Below are 24,976 nucleotides of genomic sequence, written 5' to 3'. Positions count from 1 at the left end.
AGAGGGAAGAAAGAAGATGGCACCTGAGAATGGAACCTACATTTCTTCATATAGCTTAAAATATAGAAATGATTTGTTTCTGGTCAGAGACAGAGTGCACCCAACAACAGTTGGTGAGATTTTTTTTTGCCTTGAGTCTTGCAAAAGAAACCACAAAGGGAATGAGTAAGATGAAATAAACAACCTAAGGCAAGGAGCTAAATTTGACTAAATAGATATCATTGGCCTTGGTAACTGAAATATGACCCGAGAAGAATATGCCTTTTTCCAAAAAAAAACAGGAGAGGTAAAATAAAGGTAGTGGAATAGTATATATTAAGAAGACAAACTTAGGTGGGTAAATGAAAATGATCACAGTGAGGAAAGTGTGAGGGTGAGCACTTGAGTTATTAAAATATAATGCACCTAGAAACAAAGAGTAAAAGATGAATCTGGAAAACAGATCAGAAGCCTGCCCAGAGGTATAATATAGTCATAATGTGTGACCTCAATATCTAGACATCTTCTGGAACTCCTTCCTTACCAAAAGCAGATCAGCCATTATGTTTTCTTTTTTTTCCTCCCTTAAGCAAATACATTTTCAGCTAAATGATAATTTCCTCCTTCTAAAGATAGAGGAAACCCAAAGTAGAAATTCTATTAAGAATATTCTGTTCTATTGATACTTATCAACCATGAAGAAGTAATTGGTTGATTTAAAAATAATATAATAATGGAAACCTTGGGGAGAACTGAAACATTCCATTGTAAAATTTGTGATTGCAGAGAAGAAAGCCAAGCTTGGTCTGACACATACTTGAAATTTTGAGGAAGCCAGTTTAAAGTTGTGTAGAGATAGGATGGTTAACATTTTATGGCCAAAAACTTTCTAAAATATCATTCCAGTAGGGATGGATAATTCTTAAGAATGGAATTCTGAAGATGCTGAAAGAAAAAATTCTGATGAGGCAGAAAAAGGTATATGGATGAACAATACCAGTGTGAATGCCTAAGTAACTCATTGACCAACTGAGATGTTAGTGAATTAGGATTGTGTGTATGCCCCCACCTGAGAAACTGTGGGCCCTGTATTTTGAGTTATTTCCTCCCATAAAGTTTTGGCTTATATGAAGACAGCTGAAAGTCTGAGTAGGAAATAGCATAAGAACACTAAGTCAGCCAACTTTGGGGAAGGAAGGGGCAAAAGGAAAGACAGAATGGCATTGGCACAATGTGGAGTGATCTGGCATCTGGCTCTCCAGTCATTTTCATCATGGGACTAGGATCATGACTCATAGCAGGCTTATAAGCCCAGTGGAAAGAGGCGAGGCTGTAGGTCTGGACAGTGCCAAATGTGGCACCCCCAGCAATGAAGAAAAGTCAGCAGAGGAATTAACAGCCACAGAGGTTTCTTTAAATAACTCTCCCTTTTCTTCCTGACTGTAAATGGTCATTGTCAGGAAACTAGCTGATGCACTGAGCCTGGAGTCAAGAAGGTCTGCTAGCTTTGTGGCCCTGGGAAAAATTCTTAACCTCAGACTCTGTTTCCTCAACTATAAAATTGGGACAATAATGGGCCCTACCTCCCAGGGCTGTTGTTCATAAGATGAAATAATATATGTAAAGTGCTCAACACAGTGACCCGTATGTAGTAAGTGCTTAATAAATGTTTCCTTCCTTCCCTTTTAATTCTAGCCCTGCAGTAAACAATGCTGACCTTTTAAAAGCATTACTGAAAAGTAAGCTACCAATTGCTAGAGCTGATAGCTCTGACTTTTACTAAAGCTAAGATTCTAAGCAAATCCATTAACTTCTCTTATCCTCAGTTTCTGCATCTATAAAATGGGGATGATGATACCTCTACCACCTACCTCATTAGTGAGGAAATCACTTTGTAAACCTTAAAACCCTATGTAGATCTGAACTAGTAAGATGAATATGCAGTGCAAGTCATGGGAACTCAGGATACAATAAAATGATTTAGTGAGTCTATAAAGAAATTGCATGAAAATGCAAGTTGTTTTAGTACAGATAAGGAAATTCATCGTAGTAAATCAAAATTGAGTATTTCATTTAATTCCCTACAGTAAGAAAACAGTTCACTTAAGTTCACAGGAGCACAAGATGCTAATGCCAATATATGTGACAAATAAATGTGGCAAATGCAGAAATATGGCTTAATAGCACTAAGAAATTTTCATGGGAGTGTCTTTTTTACCCACAAAATTACACTGTTTATTTTTCATGCATTAGTGCCTTTTGAAAAATACATTGTTAAGAGGATAGTAAGAACTTCTGACTGTTTACTAGGCAGAAAGCTGGCATAATCATATGAATGTGTCATAGCTCAAGATTTATTTTTAGCATTCTTTGTTTTATTTATTAATTCAAAACATAAATACTGTCAGACTTCAGCACAATCAGCATGCTACCGGTAACTCATGAGTGACTTAGTTCACAATCCCTTGTTCTGTCTTACCTGAATTTTGTGAAATTACTAATTTTCACATCTCCAAATTTCATGAACATAAGTTGAGTATTTTTACAAATTTTATTTTGATGTCCACATTTTAAATAACCTGAAAGTTTGATCACAAGAGGCAAAGCAATGGGAAGACTGACGGACTTGGAATCTGAGGACCTGGGTTAAAATCCTCAATCTACCATTCACTACTTATATGACATTAAGCAAATTACTTAAATTTTATGGGTCTCATTTTCCTTAGCTGCAAAATAAGGGCATTAGACTGGAAGATCTCAAAGTACATTTCCTTCTTTAAGTCTTCAAAGCTAGGAGGAAATTCAAAAAGGTTTTGTTATTTACTATGTGCCTTGCACTCTGCTAACCGCTTTTCAAATATTACCTCACTTAATCTGATTCAAAAGAATAGAGCCAAAATATCTTATTAATCACTGATGTATATGGCCAGCACCAAACTATATGGCTCCATTGACAAACACATTAAACAACTCCTTCAATTGTGGAATCTTTCTCCAAAGAAATCAAGATGTCATGTGACTTTGATAAGTAAAATTCTTAATGCACACTAAAGAAAGATGAAGACTGAAGGATTTGAGCTATGAAAACTTCCATTCTAGGCAAGACTCGTCAAGCATAGAGTCATCAAGGCAAAGGCTTTGGCTAAAAATCTCCTGGAATCCTGAGACAAAGTCAAATGGTAAGAACATGTTTAAAAAAAAATAACAGCTGTGCAGTGCCAGTCTTAGCATACACTTTTAGGATAGTAAAACACACCAGAAGAGAACTGGAAAGTATCCTAAAAACAACACCCCCAAACCTTGCATACAATATTACCAAAACATAGGGCCCATCAACCTAAGACAGCTGTAGAAAGATTGACACTTTTTATTAAAAAAGGAGGAAGGGGATTGTAGGTATACTTAGATGACAGGATAAACAGGACTACAGAAATATTTTTGGAACGAACTGACTCCATTCTTGGGCTTTCACATTTGTTGAATATTATGTAAAATGTTTTATCTCTGAAAGGAGCTTATGAAATATATAATATCAAAAAATGGAAGCAAAAGTCCCTCCATGTGTAACATCCACATGAGTTCAGCCATCTATCTGTTGACAAACAAGTACTGAACAAATGATTTAGTCAAGTGGATCTATTTGTAGAAATAGAGGGGTTTATGATGACAATTTATGACGAGATCATTGCTACTAGAAATTATGGAAGGAACCTATACTTAGTGATCAATATAGATTATGTAAGGGGCCGGAGAAACTGGGCAACACATTACTGCAAACTTGTACCTTATGAATACTTACCAAGACTTGACATGTTGGCTACATCTATCTGAAGCTTGCTAACTTTCATAGATTGGTGGATAACAAATTTTCATACTACAGACATAGACCTCCTCAGAAGATCCTGGAGAATATAACCAAAAAATAGGAATGGACTTGGATCTTTGTCACAGACCAAGCTCTTATAATTGCCCAGATATGATATTGATCTACAAAGACCTAAGAATAATATTTTTTTCTTTTAAACATATAATTCCATACTAAATATTCAGAAACTCCAAGCTATATGGAATGAAAAACTTAAAATGTAGAGAATTAGCAGAAGAAATCAAAACTATATGAGAGCAGGATAAGGGGCATATCATCTGTGTTGTCTTGTCTGATGCTAGAATTATATCAAAGATACTTTCAGTGAACCTATACAGATGAGCTTTTTTCAATGACTAAAAAACATTTTATCCAACTGTGTACTAGGCTAATGAACATTAAATAGAAAAGATTAATAGATGGTTAGTGAATTGCCACAGAATGGCTTCTGAATCTCATTGAAAAAGATGAGAGGAACAATATAATAACAGAAACTTTTAATTATATTTTTAGTACAACTTTTAGTTGTAGGCTGCAACAATTTAACATCTACTGAATATCTAGCAAGACACCACCCTGGCGACTAGAATTGGTATCAGAAGCTGTTTTATTCCGTAAATGGACAACAAATCTCTGTACTACAAATAGTCCTCAAAATATCCCTGGGAACTTAACAGATAAACTGTTCTGCAACTAGATTATTATCACAGACCAAAACTGTTGCCCACAATCAAATTAATGTGACATTGATCCTTAAAAACTTAAAGAGAATGTTTTAAATAGATGTTACCATAGCAAATATTCATAATTTCAAGGTTATGCGGAAAGAAAAAGCATTCAAAACATACAGATCTAGTGCCAGAAATAAAAAAATAGCTATTGATGCTAGAAATCAAATTAATAGGGAAACAGGGTGAAGTTCTGCTACTAGAGGTGTCTTGAAGATGACAGTGAATTTACAGGTGAGCTGACCTTTATTCAGTTACAAATAGTAGTTATTATTATCTACCTTTCAAGAGCCCATATCTGGCCACTGGACCCAGATGGCTCAGGAGGAGAATGTGAGGATGGTGACCTTGCACAGCCCTCCCTCACTGAAAACAAAGTCAAGTGCAAGTCATATCATCATCTTGATGTCATGGCCCTCTTCAAGAATGAAGGACAAACACAACAGAACATTAAATACAATAGAATCCAGTGACGGGGCCTATGGCCCTTTTCTATTTGAACTTGATGGAAAAAAGATGAGAAAAATTAAATGAATAATAATACTTTTTACTTTTTCAGACTTTTCAGTTTACAAAGCCCTCTCAAATCCATTATCTTGCTTGACCCAACAAACCTATCACATTCAGGACTGGCATAAGGAACGCTATTTTACACATGAGAAAATAATGACTTGAAGCATGTAAGTGACTTTTTCAAAGTCATAACTAGCAGAGAGGGGTGTGTGGCAGAATTTCAACTCAGTTTTTCGGACTCCATGTCAGTTTTTAACAAGAATGTGTATGCCTATATATGGTGTATATATGTATACATGCATACATATATGAGCATTATATTGTTCCTTATATTTAAACTTCTTTTAAAAATGATTACTGTGTATAATCAACAAGGAATTTTCTGTCATCCCTACCATTATTCATTTAGATTAAGAAATTTTCCAAAATAGAGAAAAGTTGATCTTTATATATTGAAGTCTTCTATATTTACTATAGAAAAGCACTCATTGGACAGTAGTTGTTTATTCAATCTTATGTAGTTATCAGTTGATTTTATTTCACTAAATAATAGGAAGAGTGCATTTTTCCACTTTCATAACTTATAAATCATCACAGGGCTTTTCCTCAAATTTTCCAAAAGGGAAAAAATAACTTTACTTGGGTGGAGATTAAACACAGAATGGAAAGCTTCAAATCAAAAGGCAGATTTTTCACAAAGTTATGAACATTTAACCAAGAGATTATAATTGAAACCATTTTGCATCCTTATCCACCAAATTAATCAATGGAAGGAAATTATTTAGACAACAGATAGGGGAAACTCAAAGTGTTCCATGAGCATGTATTCCACAAACATGGTATACATAACATCCCTGTTACTAGTCTCTGAAGGGGATACAGAAGAAACAAATACTTGTGGTTTTGAATTTCCAAGGCATAAATAATAGATAAATAATAAATAACTGAAGTTTAGCCAGTAGTTTCAAATGGTTTCCCTAGAGCTTCTGATAAAAACAGAGATTTGAATTTTTCTCCTGATCTTTTCCATTGTCCTCAATGACAGAGGAACTATAAACAGAGAAGCAGCAGAAAACTGGGCTTCAAAATGACAAAAGATGAGTGAAATGAATCAGAAAATTTAATAAATGTTAGAGTGGAAAGGTACTTTGAGGTCATCCAGTCCCAACTCATTTTAGAAAAGGGGAAGCTGCGAATCAGCTTAAAGACTCAAGGTCACATGGCTCTTTTCTCCCCTTTTTAAAAATTAATTTATTTTTAGTTTTCAACATTCACTTTCATAAGATTTTGAGTTCCAAATTTTATATCCATCTCTCCCCTTCCCCCAACCCAAGATGGAATGCATTCTGATTATCCCTTCCCCGAATCTGCCCTCCCTTCTAACATTCCCCACCCCTTCTCTTATCTCTTCCCCTTCTATTTTCCTGTAAGGCAAGATAGCTTTCTATACCCCCATTGCTTTATATCTTATTTTCCAGTTGCATGTAAAAACAATTTTAACATTCATTTTTAAAACTTTGTGTTCCACATTGTCTTCCTTCCTCCCTTCCCACACACCCTCATTGAGAAGGCAAGCAATTCAATATAGGAATGACATACGTGGTTATGCAAGATACTTCCATAACAGTCATGTTGTAAAAGACTAACTATTTCCTCTCCTGTCCTCCATTTATTCTGTTCTCTCCTTTGATCCTTTTCCTCCTCAAAAGTGTTTGCTTCTGATTACTCCATTCTCCCTTTTGACTTTCCATCATCCCTTTCCCCTCTTATCTTCTTCCCTCTACTTTCCTGTATCACAAGATAGACTTTCATATCCAATAGTGTGTGTACATTATTCCCTCTATAAGCCAAATCCAATGATAGTAAGGTTCACTCTTTTCCTCTCACCTCTCCTCTCTTCCCCTTAAAACTTTTATAAAAACTTTTTCTTGCCTCTTTTATATGAGATAATTTACTCCATTCTACCTCTCCCTTTCTCCTTCTCCCAGTATAATCCTCTCTCACCCCTTATTTTTTTAGATATCATCCATTCATATTCAACTCACCCTGTGCTCTCTGTGTGTATGTGTGTGTGTGTGTGTGTGTGTGTGTGTGTATGTATATGCACATATATTCCCTCCACCTATCCTAATACTGAGAAAGGTCTCATGAATTACAAATATCATCTTTCTATGTAGGAATATAAACAGTTCAACTTTAATAAGTCCCTTATGATTTCTCTTTCCTGTTTATTTCTTCATGCTTCTCTTGATTCTTGTATTTGAAAGTTTAGTTTTCTATTCAGCTCTGGTTTTTTCATCAAGATTGCTTGAAAGTACTCTATTTCATTGACTGTCCATTTCTTTCCCTGAAAGATTATACTCATTTTTGTTGGGTAAGTGATTCTCAGTTTTAATCCTAGTTCCTTTGACCTCCACAATATCATATTCCAAGTCGTCAGATCCCATAATGCTTATATGACTCTTTATGGGCAAAGGGGAAGAAAGTAGAACTCAGTTCCCCTGATTTCCAATTCCATAGTCTTTCCATGGCACCATTTGATTCTTTGATCAAAGTGATAGAGAGGAATTAGAGTGAAAAGGAGTATTAGATTTAAGACAGCTGGGGTTGAAGACCTGTCTCTGTCACTTACCTGTGTAGCCCTTGGACAAGTAATTCTTTGTGTCTTAATTTCTTATCTGTAAAATAAAGGGGTTGGATTAGATGGCCTCTAAAGTCTTTTGTAGATCTAAATTTATGATGCTATGAGGGTTGATTTTATAGCCATATAATAGCATGTTAAGAGATTTAAGTTCCATTTTCTGAAAGGATTAGTAAAAAAGAATATTTTTAACTTAAAAGTTTAAAATCTTAGCTACTATATTTTCCCCACTATATTTTATTATCCAGTGTGTGGGTTTATTTAAAAAAACAAACAAGAAAAAAAATTAAAATCATCTCCCTTCAATTTGAATGAGACAGGCCATTCCAAGAAAGCTGTTTTCACTTACAAAGATCAGAACATAATTTTCTTTGCCTAATTCCAAAACTTGAGATTTGTGGAGGAATACGGCTGCATTATCTTGAGCTATACACATGGGGCCACGTTTGGGGCCACAATTGTGTTTTTTACAGTTAGGGAAAAATGTAGCAACTGAAGTGAAGGTGATGACTGTGGAAGCTGCATTACACACTTTGGGTCAACCATGCTGATCTGGCTTGATCCATGAGCCCTAGTGAGTCACCAGAGGCAGACAGAGGATCAGTGACTTGCCCAGGGTCACAAAATTAATGGAGTTTAACTGGAATTAAGCTCAGACTTTACTGATTCCTAGTCTTCTGCTCTATCTGCCATTCCCAAAGATGCTCCAATCCCCAAAGCTTCCAGAAGTCAAGTGATTTTCTTAAGGTCTTATAGGAAGTAACTATCAAAGACAGGATTTGAAACTGGGTCCCCTGCAGTGTAGTATAAGGTAGAGGGTGTAGGTACAGAGCTGGAGATTGAGACAAGTGTGGAGGAATATATGGGGTGATGCCTGAAGTGTAGGTGACAATGTATAGAGATGAATGGGAAATGTGGATGCCTAGTTCTTGGCAAGATGTTGAAAACTCACCTCCCAAAGTCTGGTATCCCAAGGGCAGAGTCCAAATTTCAAGCTGAGGGAGATTGGGATAATGACCAGAGGGCAAGCAACATGGTGTGAAGGTGGATATGTGCTGTTATCTGCTCACAAAAAGAAGTTTACTTAAAACTAGGGCAAAGGGCATGCAGTCCTTCTCTGACATTTAATCATCATGCCTAAGTTGTACTGCTGTGTGGACACATATGTCTGTTCATGATGGTGGTGTACTGTTTTTCATTTCCTGGTTGGAATTTCATTATCCACTTAATTCCTTGTGTCTGGCTTGAATCCTGAGTTTCTACCTGTGCCTGTAGTTCACTGAGATTCTCCTTTCTAAGTGTATTTGTGGCCACCAAACAATTCAAGGCCAATAAACCCTCAAATTAGGTTGGGAATTCTAGTTCTAAGTTCTGATCCCTATATCACAAACTTCTCCAAAGTAAGCAGGAGGTCACAGAGTTATGTAGTTGTCACTTAATATAGATAGGAAAAATTTCATGCTCTGTCTTTTGTCATTATTAATCACTTTAAAGAAAAGGAAAATGAGACATTTATTTTACTAAAATAGAATTTCCAACTCACTAAATTCAATTCATGTTGATTGTTAATATTTTATAGAATTCAGAGTGGTTATTATTACTTAGCACTACTTTTGATGCTCATATGCCTTCTGAATGATCCTAGCAACACATATTTAGGGATAGCTAAAGGATGGGACTTTGAAAAATGGGGAAAAAGTATCAGTTTAAATGAAGACATTCCTTAGGATATTCCTCCTGGGAAAATGTTCTAAGATTTGTGTATTGAAAAGTTTTGAGGTAGGCTCATTGGGAACTAAGAAAATAACCTTTGGATTTACATGTATTATAATGCTTATTATCAGTCAATGAATATTTACTAAGCACCTACTTTTTGCCAAGCACTTTGCTGAAAGCTAGGGAATCAAAAAGAGGCAAAAGATAGCCCTTGTCCTCAAGAAGCTTACAATCTAATGGGTGAGACAACATGCAAAATACTATGCAAAGCAAGTGTATACAAGATAAATAGGAAATAATTAGCAGAGAGAAGGCACTGGAATTAAGTTGGAGAAGGCTTCCTGTAGAAAGTGGGATTTTAGTAGGGACTTAAAGGAAGACAGAGAGGTCAGTAGTTGGAGTGGAGGAGAGAGAGCATTCCAGGCATCAGGGATAACAGAAAACATACATGGAGTCAAGAGATGGTATCCTGTTCATAGTATAGCCAGCAGGCCAGTGTTACTGGATTGAGGCATACATGTTGGGGAGGAAGGTGTAAGAAGATTGGAAAGGTAGGTTATAAATATTATATTACCTATATTTGAATACCAAAAGAGCATTTTGCCTTTAATCCCCGAGGCAATAGGAAGCTATTGGAGTTTAATGAGCAAGGGGATTACATGAACAGACCTGAATTTTAGGAAAATCTCTTACTGAAGTGGTTAGATGAAGGATGGATTAGAGTGGGGCGAGACTTAAGGCAGGCATCAGCAGGCTATTGCAATACTCCAGGTGTGAGGTGATGAAGACCTATGATGGCAGTAACAAAGCAGAGAAGTGAATATATTGGAGACATATTGCCAAAGTGAAATCAATAGACCTTGGCAATAGTTTGGATATAGGAAGTGAGAAATAGTAGGGAATCCAGAATGACTCCTACGCTCTGAACCTGAGGGAGTGGGAGCGTGATTTTCCCTTATAGGAAAGCGGTTTAAGGGGAAAGACAATGAGTTTTGTTTTGGACATATTAAGTTTAAGATGTCTCCTGGACATCCAATTTGAGATTTCTGAAAGGCAGTTAAAGATGTGAGACTGGAAGCCAGCAGAGACATTGGGTCAGGAAAGTTAATTTTGAGAATCATCAGCATAGAAATGGTAAATAAATCTAATTAGAACTGATTAGATTACCAAGTAAAGAAATATAGAGGGAGAAAAGAAGAGGGTCCAGAATAGAACCCTGAGAGATACCAGTGGTTAGACGGCATGATCTATAGGAGGATCCAGCAAAGGAGACAGAGAAGGAGAGGTCAGATAGGTAGGAGGAAAACCAGAAGTGAGTGGTGTCCTGAAAACCTAGAGAAAAGAGAATATTAGAAATAGGTCATTCAATTTGGCAACTAAGAGCATTAGTAACTTGGATGATAAGATTGGAAGCTAGATTTTGGGGAGTTAAGAAAAGAGTGACAGGAGAGGAAGTGGAGGTACCTCTTGTGCAGTCTTTTTGAGGAGTTTAGCTACAAAAAACAGAAGAAATTATAGGACAACAGCTAGTGGGGATAGAAGGATCAAGTGAAAGTTTTTTTCAGAATTGAGAAGATATGGACATGTTTGTAGGCATTAGGAAATGAGCCAGCAGAGTGGGGGAGGTTGAAAATAAGTGAGAGTAATGATGACAGAGGGGTTTATCTGTTGGAGGAGAGAGTGATAGAATGGGATCTCTTGTGCAAGTAAAGAAGTTAGCCTTTGGTAAGTTTTAAGGCCATTCCATTATGTGCAACAACAGTGAAGGAAGGAAAAGTGGCAGAAGGGAGCTGAAGAAAGAGCTTACTGTGAAGGGCCTCAACCTTTTTGGTAAAAGGAGGCAAGGTTCTCAACTGAGAGAGTGGGGAAAAGAGTGAGAGATAAGGGAGGTTTGAGGAGGAAAGGAAAGGTTTGGAAGAACCACTGCAGAGAGTGGGACAGTCAGTTGATAAGGGAGGTATAGTAGGATTTCCTAGCAGCAGTTGAGGACCCAGTTACCATTATATAACATTAATTTTTAATGGGCTCAGAACACTTGCGTGATTCACTTCCCTTCATTCATCAGCACACATAAAGAAATGAAAGTGGTGAATGATAGGAGGGACTAATGTGATAGTCTGTGACTTGGTCCAATGTCTTCACCCTTTGCAATCCATCTATCAATCATCTGCCAAAGTGATCTTCCTAAAGCATAGGTCTGACCATATCAACCCCTCCTACTCAATAAGCTCCTATGGTTCTCTATCATCTCGAATCAAATATAAAACCCTGTATGGCATTTAAAGATTTTCATCATTGTTTCCTACTCTACCTTTACACTTGTACACTACTCCCCCACCTCCTACCATGTACTCAGTGGTCCAGTGACATCTGCCTACTTGGTATTCCTCAAACAAAATATTCCATCTCTCTGCTTCAGGCATTTCCACTGACTTTCCCTCATGCCTGGAATTCTCTCCCTCCTCATCTGACCCTCCTTGTCTTGGCTGGCTTCCTTCAAGTCCCAGCTAAAAATCTTATTTTCTACAGAAACCTTTCCTGATCTGCTTTAATTCTAGTGCCTTCTCTCTCTTGTTAATTTCCAGTTTTTCCTGTATGACTTGTATGTACTTAATTGTTTGCACATTATCTTCCCCCAGTAGACAGAGCTCTTTCAGGGCTGGACTGTCTTTTGCCTCTTTTTTGTATTCTCAGTGCTTAGCACAGCATGTGGCACACCATAGAAACTTAATAAGTACTTATTGATTGACTGACTGACAAAGTGGCTCGAGTCACATTCAGTATGTGACTATCAGATTTGCATATGAGAGAATGACAACAAGATATTATAGTAGAGTTTTGTGGTATTATGATGGAGTCTGACTTTAATAATCATTATTAATATTATTAAAAATGATGTGAGTCTGGGACAATGTTTTGTTGGATTTACCTGTAATTAACTTTATATGCTCACTTTGAGACTTTATTTAGTATTGAAATGGGGTTTCTAAATTTTCTTAATGATCAAGAAAATATGTACCCTAAAATAGTGCTTTGTTGACATTTTTATCATTTGACATGAAATATAAGTGTGCTGTGAGTACATTAATTGTAGGCGAACTTTTGACAGAAGGAGACAAAGCAGCAAGGTAGAGAGAAATACGAATCATGCTGAGGTAGTAAAAATTGCATTTAATATTGCTTTCATCCCAATGGATTTCTAAAAGCACTTTTAAAAAATATGCTTCAACAGCAGGGCAGCCTGGTACAATATTTGGAATTGTTTTGAGTCTGCAGTAATAGAGTTGGTATGTCTGAATTCCTTCTTCATCTTAACGGGATTATAACACAAACTTCTCTGGTTTGTGTTAAGATTAACTTGATAATATTGAAATGACTGAGTTTGGACTTTGTTGTAATATATACTTCATGGCTGATGCTCAAACACCAGCTAATAACGACATCCTCATGTTTCACATGTCAGAACTCTGGATTTCCTTGTGGTGGTTAATTTAAAGTGCTACATCCCATGTATAATTTACAAAAGGCAGAAGAACCAGCCTTTTTTCTCATTCAACAATTTGTTTCCATAGTGACTTTATTTTTTGTCCAGCTTCTCAAACCTTTTGAGCCCTGTCTTCTTTCTTTCAGTTTTCTTGATTCTATTTTTCTATTTGATTTTGTCCTTTCCTTTTTCAATTCCACTCCAGTTGACTTAGTTTATTCTTACTCTTTTCTTCAACTTGCTCCCTTCAGATCTGATTTTTCTGACTTGTTTATCAGCTTTGCACTCATTTCTGCCATGGACATCTTTATTCTTTGAATTTTCGTAGTGGGTCATTGAGTCATTCAATAAATTCTCCCACACCATTTAAAGTAAGCAATAATATGTAATGTGCTGAAAGATTTATCAGGTGAGATCACAAGTTGACCACCTAGACCTGACGCATTTCTAAGGCAACACTACATCTCAATTGTCCACTAGCTGTGAATTGTCTACTAGTCTAGATATCTCCTACTTGTTACAGGAGGTCTGTTCAGATTGGCTGTCCTCTGGGAACTGAATAGAACCACTGAGGTATTGGAAATGAGATGGAAGAAAGTGGTGATATAGGGGCAAAGATTCCAAACAAATTCCTGAGAAGGAATCAACTGAGAGGTGAGGAAATCAACTTGGCCCATCTTTCTTCCTTTTCTTTCTTGGCTAGAGGACAACCTTGTGAAGTTCAGAAAGTTGGAGGATTTAGACCGTCCATCTTCCCCTGAACATCCTTGTAGTGTTCCCAGAACAACTTATGCAACTGTCTCCTTCAGGAGCCAAGGGCAGACTAGATACATATCTAAGACTCTACCAAGAACCCAGCAGCAGAAAAACTATATCATATCTAAAGGGAACCTCTTGTGTACTCCAACAAAAGGACTTCCAGGAGGTGCCCTATCCCTCTGCTACATATGCTTTCTAAGTGTCAGCTCATTTTCCCCTCTACTATATATGAACTTATAGGAGAGTTTATTATAGACTGTTAGAGGATATTTTATACCAACCATACTAGCATAGTAAAGACCCTTTTCTAAAAGCTAATTGTGTGACTGACTAATTGGTATCAACTGGTAACTCATAGGGAGAAGGACAGTTGTGGGGGACCATGAATAATACTACTAGAAAAAACAACATTTAACACTCCAAGGTTAGTTAGACTCGAACCCTAAGGGGATACATGGCAATCTTGCTCTGGGGACTCGACTTGTCAGTGCATGTAGGAGTTTGGAAGTTGTAAGGACCCTTAGATACAGTAGAAAAACACAATCACAGGAGAATAAAGTGGGAATTTCATCCTTTTTCCAAGAACTTAGTGACTGTATCTTGAGATCAGAATCTGTGCAACATTTTATTTTGATTATCACTTCTCACAAAATGCATATTTGAAATATTTTCTCCTGAATCCTTCTATTTCATCTCTTACCACTTTCTCTCATCAGAGGAAATTGTCTTTTATTAAAAAAAAAACAAACCGGAGACCATTCTGCGAGACCTCCCTCTTCTCCCTCCTTCTCCTTCCTCAAATCTCTCCACACCATTCCCCATCCTATCACCCTGTCTCAGAGGAGGAGATAGTCTTTCTTAGCAAAATGAAATTTTCTACTTGTTTCCTTGATACCATCCTCTCCTGTTGCCTCTGGGAGATTACTCTTTTGCTCATCTCCTTTTTCTTATCTTCAATTTTTCTTTATGAATTGGCTCCTTCCATATGTGGACCTTCCCTTTCTTTAAAGAGTTACTTGAAACTTAACATTGATACTCAAGCCGTCATCCTTTCACAAACTAGAAAAAGCTATCCTCTGTATCAATCAATGTATGTATGTCTATAACCTCCACTTTTTCACTTCCTACTCACTAATCCCTTGTAAACTAAACTGCAATTCTGTGAATCAAGTTGAAGCATTTCTCTGCGTCTGCTTATCTCTTATTGGCTAAAGTGGATGATCTTTTTTTAAAAATATTCTCCACACTACTTGACCTCTCTGCAGTTTTTATGCTGACAATGACTCCCTCTCACTCAAATTTTCTTTCATCGTAGCCATTTGTGACAACGAATGTGGCTATCCTCCTACCTGTCTAATCAACAAATGTTTATTGTGTTTATTCTATGCCAGGCACTGTGCCAAGTGCCTGGGCTATAAAAACAAAAATGAAACAAAGGGTTCCTACTCTCAAGGAACTTAATTCTCTTATGGGAGACTCCATACATTCATACATACATACACATACATGCATGCATACGTACATGCACATGTATACAAATATGCTTAAATATGTACATATACACAGACATATACATATATGTGTGTATATTCCTTTGGGGAGACTGTATAGACATACATATGTATGTGTGTGTGTATGTATAGACTTGACTAAATGGTTCAAGAGTAAGTTTTGTTGTCATTATCATTTCTTTATTGTTCTCCTGGTTTACTTTCCTCTGCAACTTCCTCTTTTCTACAGCATTGGGATACTAGCCTTACACTTCTTGTTCCCTCTATTCAAACCCTCAGGACAAAAGCAATGCACCTACTAGGACCCTTTCCAAATGATCTTTTGTTTATTTATCTGTTTTGTATCTCTCTTACAATGTAGATTGGTACTCATCCTCGTCTCTCTGTCCATGTCTACAACTCTTTTCCATGTCCTCCCAAAAGTTTGTCATAAAGGGTCCCCTAACATGCTAAAGCCCTTTCTCACTTTCTCCCAACAGTGTCGGGGTACCAATAGAACACTCTAGCCATTTATTTGTCATTGCTAGCTCTTGTCAAATGACTTTCCCATCCTCTCTTTCAGTCACATCATTCTTCGATGACATTCTTTATTCTTGTTTTTCTTGCAAGTTCTTTATTGGTTATATGTTGCAGCCTGCTTACACCTACCACGAGTCTTTCCATTGCCCTCTGTGTGATGCTCATCTTTAATTCTTTGGAGTTAGTGGCATTCCAGGTCTTGCTGTCATACAGCAACACTGGGGAAATGTTTATATTGAAAAGCCTGGTATTTGCAATTGTGGGAAGTTTGAGGTCAGGAAATGTGCTTTGCAATTCATTCCACTTTCCTCCTTTTCAACTCTGGGCCATGCTCATAGTTCATCCGTATTGCATGGTGCAATATGCAACGTTGGACAACCTCTCCTGGATGTCTATTCTGAAGCATGAAGACATCTGAGCAATAGACCTTCATTCATTTGATCTTTCCTGTGTAGAAGGACAGGCCAAAATCCTCTTAGTAATTATAGATCTTTTTCAGGAGATTCTTCAGTGTCCTGGGTCTTGATTTAATCAACAAAATGCATCTGCAAATAGAAGAATCAATTCTACTTCTCTAATAAGAGTGGAAGTTTCTTTAGGGCTGAAATGGTTTTCTTTTTGTTTTACCTTTATATTCTCCAGCTCCCAACACAATACTTTGCACATAATAGGTACTTAGTAAATGCTTGTTGAGCTGGACTACTGAATTAATATAACCCTCTTGTTTCAATTTAACCAATCAGTGAGCATTTATTAAGTATTCCAAGCACCACATTAAGTTCTAGGAATATAAATCCAAAAATAAAAACAGTTCCAACCCACAGGGAACTTACATTACAATGTGTACATTAGTAAGCATATATATGGATACATACTTATGCAAGGCTTTTTTTTTCTCATAGAGGCACTAGAAATTGTTGGGGACTAAGAAAAGTTTCATGTAGAAGGTGGCACCTGAGCTGAGCTTTTAAGGAAATAAGGGATTTCAGTCCCTGGAAATTTATTTGTAAAAGTAGGTTGGGTCAGGTTATGGATGGTTTTTATATGTCAAACAGAGGGGGTGTGTATTTGGCTTGAGAGGTAGTAGGGAGTTACTGAAGCTTATTGAGTAGGGGAGTGGCCTGACCTGACCTATGTTTGGGGGATATTATTTTGGCAGCTACATAAAGGATGAATTGGAGAAGAGAGAGAGTGGCCACTTGACTAGTCTAGGTAAGAGGTGATTTTGAGTTGAACTGGGGTGGTAGCTACACTGATTGGGAGAAGAAGACATGCAAAAGATGTTGTGAAGGTAGAAGTCATAAGAATTGGAAGCAAAATGGATATTGGAGGTGGGAGGAATGAAGATTTGACATGCCCTATGCTTTATGGATATCATTTTTGACAGTTGTGTTTAAGATGAGGAGAGGGTGAGATACCTGAGGCAGAGAGACCATTTTTGTACTAGAATGGTAACTATATGAATGGAGAGAAAGGGTTAGGTAGATATGATGTCATGTCATTGAAAATCAGACCTGGAAGGGACCTCAGAAGCCTTCTAGTCCAGGCTATATTTTATCAGTAATCCTTTCTAAAACATCTCTAACATGTGGGTTATCAAATCTGCAAAGACCACCAGTGACAGGGAACTCAATGCAACCCAAGGAAATCCATTTAGTTATAGCTCTAAATTACTATTCTATTTTCAGTGGAGATGGAGATCTCTGGGTTACATGATACTGATGTGTGAAACATCCTGGTATACTCACTACCAGTGCTATCCAAATTGAAGATGCTTCTGTTCTTAAATTTAAAGCCTGATATTCTGTTAGCCAATGTCGTACAAGCAATCACTCTTTAAGTAAGTACAGTGGGAGAAGAGTCAATGTCATTACTATTCTATGTCTGTAGCTGTGAACTATCCATTATAACTAAAATCTAGATCATAGGTCAATACAATCCAATTAATATTAACAAAAACCAATGAAATCTAGATATTATTAAATCTTGGGAGTTTTAACTTCTTAAGAGTGATGCCATTTTCAAAATGACTCCTTAAGGATCTTTAGTGATTTAGGTATGAATTATGATTTTCTCCCCTTTCTCCCTGTGCTGCCAACTCCAGAGAAACACTACCTTACCAGCTGCATCTCTCTCTCTCTCTCTCTCTCTCTCTCTCTCTCTCTCTCTCAGCTCCCCTTTCCTTCCTCTTCTCCATCCTCTTCCCTAAACCCCTCTAACTTAGGGATACCAGGTTTCACCAGAAGTATCATTGCTGATTCCAGAGATATGAAAAATAATTCATAAAACATACTCTCTTGCAGAGGGCTGAGGACAATGGCTATGTGATGTACCCTTCTCCTTCTCCCACGTGATTTTGTGGCTCATTACTTAAACAATAATATTCTTGCTTTGTGGACCCATACTAAAAGCTGTTGTAGGTGGTGTAGTGGTCTTGCAGTCAGTGGGAGTTAGGTCTGAATCCTGTTTCACTCACTTACTGGTTGTGTGTCTTTGGACATGTCACTTAAACTCTCTGAGATTCAGTTTCTGCATATGTAAAAATGAAGAATTGAATTTTGTGACCTTTAAAGTCTCTTTTAATTATAAATCTCTTGTCCTTTGATCCTCTGATTCTCTATTGTGCCCAACACCCTTTGGAACAGTTTTCTCCAAATACCATTGGCAGAAATTCAGGATGTGCAATCTAATTTTAATAGACTACAGAAGACATAATTAAGAACTAGCCTGAGGTTAAAAATTGTCTGTGGATGAGCCATACAGTGAACAAAATATTTATTGGGTCCTATGCCAAAGAATATTAGTTTGATCATGTAGGATTCCCTTCCCTACCCTCTCCTTTTGCTCTCTTCCAGTCAAAACTACATCTGTTTGAAGACATGCTGTGTAATGACCACTGAGTGGATAGGTGGAATTATAGGGGAAGGGAAACGACAAACCTAAAATCATCTGTTCTCTTTTTAGAGCGTATCTAGGGAACTGGAATCAGATATTATCCTTTTTTTTTTTTCTAACAAGCCCTTAAGTAGTACCATAAAGTTAGATACCTATTTAGGTACACATATAATAGAATTCACCATTAGACTGGAAGGTGCTTATATAGCCATGCTACATACATTTCCTCCCAGGGAAGGGGAAATATTCTAAACCTTCAAGGTAGTGTCATATGGTTCAATATGTAGGTCTCTGAGGTGGAACTCAATGGAGAGAGGAATATTGTGAATCCTTTATGTTGCTTTTATGTTCTTTCTGGGGTAGAATAAAGGGTATTCTGTACCCACCCCCCAAAATAAAAAAAAAGAGTGGAAAAATAAGGATATATGAATATGGTCCATAAACCTAAAAATATCTTATCAGAAAATTTATAAATGCAAAAGTAGAGAATTAATAATGCTAAACTCATTTTTTTCCATCTGATTTCATATATACCCATTTTTAAAAAGCACAATATCTTCCTGTGTGTAGAAGTGGCAGATCCTAACTCTGACACTTAATTAAAGATGAATGTTAGTTGAGATGCTATGGCAACTGTCTCTAATGTTCTTATGGTTCCAATATTGTCAGTTATTATTCAGGGAAAACTCCAACCAAGTCCCGCAAATTGAGCCATTTTTATTTGAAGACTGGAAATCTATGTCTGAGAAGACAGTGATGGCAGCTGTTTTTCCTAAGCTAGGTTTAGTTTTCTATTGTTGTTTTCATTTTCATTCTCCTAAATCCTTAAATACTTCTACTACAGACCCCTCTCAGCCTCTAATTCACAAATTCTAAATAGAGGGAGGGACATATGCCAAAAGCTGCAGTAATTCTGCAATAAGTAGCATGTATTGGATTCCTACTGTCCAGGGAATGAGGAGACCTAGAAGAATAGAACGGAAGGGTTATGTCCTGTTCTGCTGTTAGCTAGCTATATGACTTTGGATAAGATATTACGTCTCACTTTTTTTATCTGTAATATGAGAGGGATGTTCAAGGTCTTCCCCAGCTCTAATATTCCATGATTCTAAGAGGTCTATAATAGGACAGAAATCCTACCTCTGACAAATGGAAGCATCTTTCATGCTGTGGCTGTAGCTAAGTGGCTATGGACAAGTTATTTGTCATTCCTATATCCTTTTATTTCTGTAAAATGGTGATACTCATACTTGTATTACCTTCCTCACAGGGTTACAGTGAAGTTCAAACGGGATAATGTCTAAAAGGCGCTTTGCAGACCTTAAAGTGTTATTTGAATGTTGCTTCTTTGATCTGGACCTGTGACTTTATCTGTAGAAAACTCCCAGTAAGGAAACTTCCACTGTCACTGCAAATAAGCAACTACTTGGCAGCTTACACTATTAGAGAGTGGTCAGGGTAAGAGAGGTCAAGTGATTTGCCCAGGGCCACTGAACTAATGTTTCAGAAGCAAGATCTGAATCTGTATTTCCCTGACTCAAAGGCTGGTCCTTATCTGCTGTGCCACACTGCCTTTTGTAGGTGTCTTTTCTCAATAATCCTGATTTTATACATATCCACGGCATATGACATAAATAGTATAGTATATATTATGCCTTCTTTCTCAGAGAAATTAAAAGGAGGAAGAAGGGAAGAAAGAAAAGAAAGAAAGAAAGGAAAGGAAAGAAAGAAAGAAAATAAAGAAAAAGAAAGGGAAAAAAACTATATTTGCTTTAAAACATCATTCCTCTCCATAAAGTAGCTATACATGTCCCACTTCATACATACAATAGATACCTGATCAGTAAATAATATACTAATTTGCTATTTCTTTTTAAAAAAGAGCTCTTTTTTGAGCCCTAGAAAGCACTGAGGGTCCACAAAACAAGAGTGTTATTGTTTAAGTAATGAGCCACAAAATCACATGGGAGAAGGGTATATCACTTAGCCATTATCCTCAGCCTTCTCCAAGGGAATATGTTTTATGAAGTATTTTTCATATCTCTGGAATCAACAATGACACTTTGCTTTCAGTAGCTCATAGCTCCAGTGCTTGGTGCCGTGAAGAGATGGGGTATACAGATGACTGACGTAGTTCATATGGAACAAGACACTCACCTTTGGAAAACCTTTGAAGACACCTTGAAAAGGCCTAGGATGTACCACAGTTTGAGAATCACTGATCAGGTTAATATCTAGAAGGTAATTTACATGAGAAGACATAAATAATTTTTTGAGTTAAGCACCAATTGGCAACATGTTCTCTATAGTATATGGACACAAATGTTAAATAAGAGCTTCATATCAATTTTTTAGCAAACAAGACATTTACTGAAATCAATATGGAGACAGATGGCAGTGTTCACACCTGCTATGTTTTTTTTTTTAAATACAAACATTAGCTTCAGAAGATCACATAAAAATCACATATGAATGCTATTAAGCAAGCTAGAATCCCGGGAAGATTGTTTTAATGATTTTCGGGGTTTAAAAAAAAATCAAACCCAACGTTCAAAATGAGTGTGCCAGTCATTGTCAGTAACAAATTGATAAATTCTGTGATGGTAGAATCAAATATTTTCTGTTAGTTAAGAAAACAAAGCTCCCTGCAGGGAATCGCATGTAATAACTTCTCAAAAAAACAGCACAATTGGGAAGCTGAAATAATCCTGAGCCATGTGAAATAGAAGTCATAGGATACAGGATGGGCTTCACTCTCTTACACGCAGGAATGCAAAGGTGTCATAGGATCTGGGTAATAACATATGCTAAAGCCAAGAGCAAACATTTTATAACAAAATGAAGAGAGAAAAAGATAAAATGAGGAACAAAAAAACCTCAAGTGACAATTTAAAATCTTTTTTGTCCCTTTTTCCTTTAATTTCCTCAAACAGTGCTATTATTGCTATAACCTACATTACCTTTGTACTAAAAAAATACAAATACGTAAAGATTTCCATTCCTTTGAAATAACGAGAGGAATGGTAATGACTCTTCTTCATCTCACCCCCTTGAAAGGAAAAGCTAAAGATCTGGAGGAAAGAGAAGGCAGAGGAATGGAGGTGAATATGGCATGGGCAAGGCACCAGTATGGTAATGAGAAAGAGTGGCTTGGTGACAGATGGGAAGATATTAGCTGGACCTTTCCTGATCCATCCCCTTTACCCTAGGAACTTCTGTACAAGACCCATTGTGGTCATGACTGTATATTCTCTGTACCTCCACATTCCCCTTCCCAGTTTGAGAAACACTGGCATGAAAACCTTCACAGAAGGCCATACAAGGACAAGGGCAAATTCCAAAGGAACATTCTTTTACCATCTGTCATTTCTTTTATGCCAGTAAATGAAGTTTCCTTGTATAAGATTAATATATACTTAAAAAAAACAAGTTTAATAAGCTGTACTGTGGCTCCATAAGGGTTATAGGAGGTTTCTAGTAGTGTGGAGTTAATGGAAAAGCTAGATAGGAAAGTGAATAGTCCTGTGCTTGGTCAGAAATGAAAAGAGATTTATGGTTTTTGAAAAGACTTCATGGCCTCATTTTAGACAAAGTACTCTAATGGGGAGAGATCTTGGTTGCTCTAGAACATTTATAATAAGAAGAATGCTTTTCAATTTGAAAACTTAAAAACTGAGGTTGTAAGAAGGAGAGGGCAGGAAAAGTGTTGTAATGACATGTTGAAAACACATCAAATGATGCACTTTGGTGATATACATGTCATATTTATCCTCCCCAATTCCCTGACCTCACCCCAGCTGAATGTAAATTTTTTATTTAGGACAGAGTGTGTCATTTTTGTCCTGGCTTAATCATATCTAGCACTGTACTTTCCACATAGTAATCAGATTTCCTCACTTCTATCTCCCCTCTTCAGTCCCCCCTCCATAGAACTGCCAAACTGATATTCCTAAAGCAAAGTTCTGGCCATAATACTTGTGTGCTAAAAATCGTCAATGACTCTCTGTTGCCTTTAGAGTAAAATATACACTCTTTCATATTTTACAATACTTTTATCCCTATATTCCTGCCCCACTAACAAACTCCAATTGACTGCTATAATCCATATCATCTTTCCTTAAAAACTACCAATATCTAAGGAGACAGCTAGGTGGCACAGTGGATAGAGCACAGGACCTGGAGTCAGGAAGACCTGAATTCAAATCCAACCTCAGACACTTGCTAGCTCTGTGACCTTTGACAAGTCACTTAGCTTTTCTGTGCCTCAGTTTCCTCTTCTTAAATATATAATTTGTAGATAATAGCACTAGGGTTGTTGTGAGAATGAAATGTACTTAGTACAATGCCTGAGACAGAGTAAGTGTTATATAAATATTAACTATTATTGCTGTTATTATAGTTAAAGATCTCTCCAGTCTAAGTAAACATTACTCCCCTTTTCCCACTCTGTGGTTCACAAAGGCCTTCCTGTTGCCCTTTATGTGACAGTAGGTGCTGCTGTGGAACAGATAAGAAGGGGCATAGTCTAGCCTTTTGGACCTGCACTCTCTAAGACCGTCCCTCAAGTAGCAACATGTGCATAAGCAAATCATTTTTTTTCAGGAGAAATTTAAGTGATCTTGGGATCACTGCTCGGGAGATTTATAGAATCATTCATAAGACTAAATGGTGATCCAATAGCCCCCAGATCCTTTAACTTCTCACACTCCAGGGTCCTAGTGTAGATATTTTGTGAAACACAAATCCAAGGCCACCCCTCCAATGTACACTCTGATCTCAAGGCATAACATGCCTGCCAACAGTAAGTGAGAATGAATTAAAGTATATAAAGAGAATCAGACTTACAAAATACCAGCAGCAATGGTGGATGACAAGATGGGATACAATTGGGTACTTTCAGCTCCATCCAAACAGATAGAGAAGGGAGAAGACACACTCCTCAGCCACTATACATCCTGAATGGGGTAGGGGTAAATCTACTGCTGACTAGGTTAGCCTTCAGTCCTTCCAAAAGGGAGTTCTAGACAGACGGCCGGCCCTGGAGGGTGAAGCTGACCATGAGCTGAGAAGCTGGATCGTATTCTTGCTCCATATTCTCTGTCCTGCTTGCTCCTTTCTTCCCTTCTCCCAGCCTTTTGGCCCAAATCCTGTAGGTGAGGCTCGTAAAACTCTCCCCCAAGTAGTTATCTCATTGGCCAGTGGAAGGTTGGAAGAGGACTACATTCACAAATGACTTTAAATTTCTGTCTTCTTATCTTTGTTCAAGCTCTTTGCCATCTGGAATGCTCTATCTCCTTAGCTCCACTTAGAATCCAGAGTTTCCTTTGAAACTCATCTCATGCACCATTTTCTACATACCTATTGTGTTTTTTCAGTTGTGTCTAACTCTTTGCTACCCATTTAGGATTTGCTTGGCAAAAATACTCAAGCGGTTTGCCATTTCCTTCTCCAACTCCTTTTACAGATGAAGAACTTAGGCAAACAGAGGTAAGTGACTTACCCAGAGTTACACAGCTGGTGTCTAAGGCTGGATTTGAACTCAGGAAGATGTCCTCCTTATTCCAAGCCCAGTGTTCTGTCCACTGCACCACCTAGCTGTCCCAAATCTCTAACAGTTATAACTACTGACAATCTAGCTATGAACTAAGGGCTAGTCTCTGTGAGCTGTAAGTAGTGTTGGTCTTTTCAGTCTGTCCAGCTGTAGTCATCCCACATACTGTTAATGATGAACAGCAGTGCTACCTGTTGAATATGGAAGACAATTACTAGTATGGACATAGTGATAAGAAAATCCACCTCCTATCTATAGTCTTTCCTGATCTCCATTCCTCAGCTACTAGTGTCTCCCCCTGAAAAGATCTCATAGTACAGAAATGATCTCATGTATGCTTTGTATATATTTTGTACATGCTTAAAGTGCTTTATAATGTTTAAAGATTGAATGATTAAAATAAGATTGAGAAATAAAACCTCGATGGTGACCATTATGAGTCCACTACAATGATGCCAGTGGATTGGGAAATACTAAAATAAGGATCATAGAAGGGATAGCAGGGGCCTTAGAAGCCATCTAAACCCCCTACCCTTTTTTTTTTCAAAAGGAAGAAACTGGTCCTAAGGTTTAAATCACTTGCCTAAGAGCATATAGAAAGGTAAGGGGTAGGACTAGGATTCTGATGCCACAACCAGTGATCTTTCTATCCATACTACTGTATTAAAATTAATTCCTACTTTTTCGACTTACGACTATCATTGTGGCAAAAGAAACTACTGGGTAGATGTGGTAATGTTAAAACAATGACAATAACAGCACAAAATTAATGATACTACAATGCAATTAATCAAAAGGGCTTTTGAGTAGCTCTT

The 24,976-nt window shown here is 37.3% G+C and overlaps 1 long non-coding RNA gene across 5 annotated transcripts in view; it reads right to left on the bottom strand.

Moving 5' to 3' along the window:
* The window catches only part of LOC140529292 (uncharacterized), an 84,352-nt gene that overhangs the window by 34,578 nt on the left and 24,798 nt on the right, over positions 1 to 24,976 (bottom strand). For 4 of the 5 annotated variants that reach the window (XR_011975484.1, XR_011975482.1, XR_011975483.1 and 1 more), the window contains exons 2-4: positions 20,768 to 20,844; positions 7,718 to 7,763; positions 3,779 to 3,881 (exon numbers count right to left, since the gene is read on the bottom strand). This is a non-coding gene — a long non-coding RNA (uncharacterized lncRNA). Of the gene's footprint in view, positions 1 to 2,534; positions 2,770 to 3,778; positions 3,882 to 7,717; positions 7,764 to 20,767; positions 20,845 to 24,976 lie in introns of those variants that run through there. The other variant, XR_011975486.1, reaches the window with a different exon arrangement.

The sequence above is a fragment of the Notamacropus eugenii genome, chromosome 2 (assembly GCF_028372415.1).
Source record: "Notamacropus eugenii isolate mMacEug1 chromosome 2, mMacEug1.pri_v2, whole genome shotgun sequence".
In the NCBI taxonomy this organism is placed as follows: Eukaryota; Metazoa; Chordata; class Mammalia; order Diprotodontia; family Macropodidae; genus Notamacropus; species Notamacropus eugenii.
This window is presented reverse-complemented; position numbering and strand designations above follow the sequence as displayed.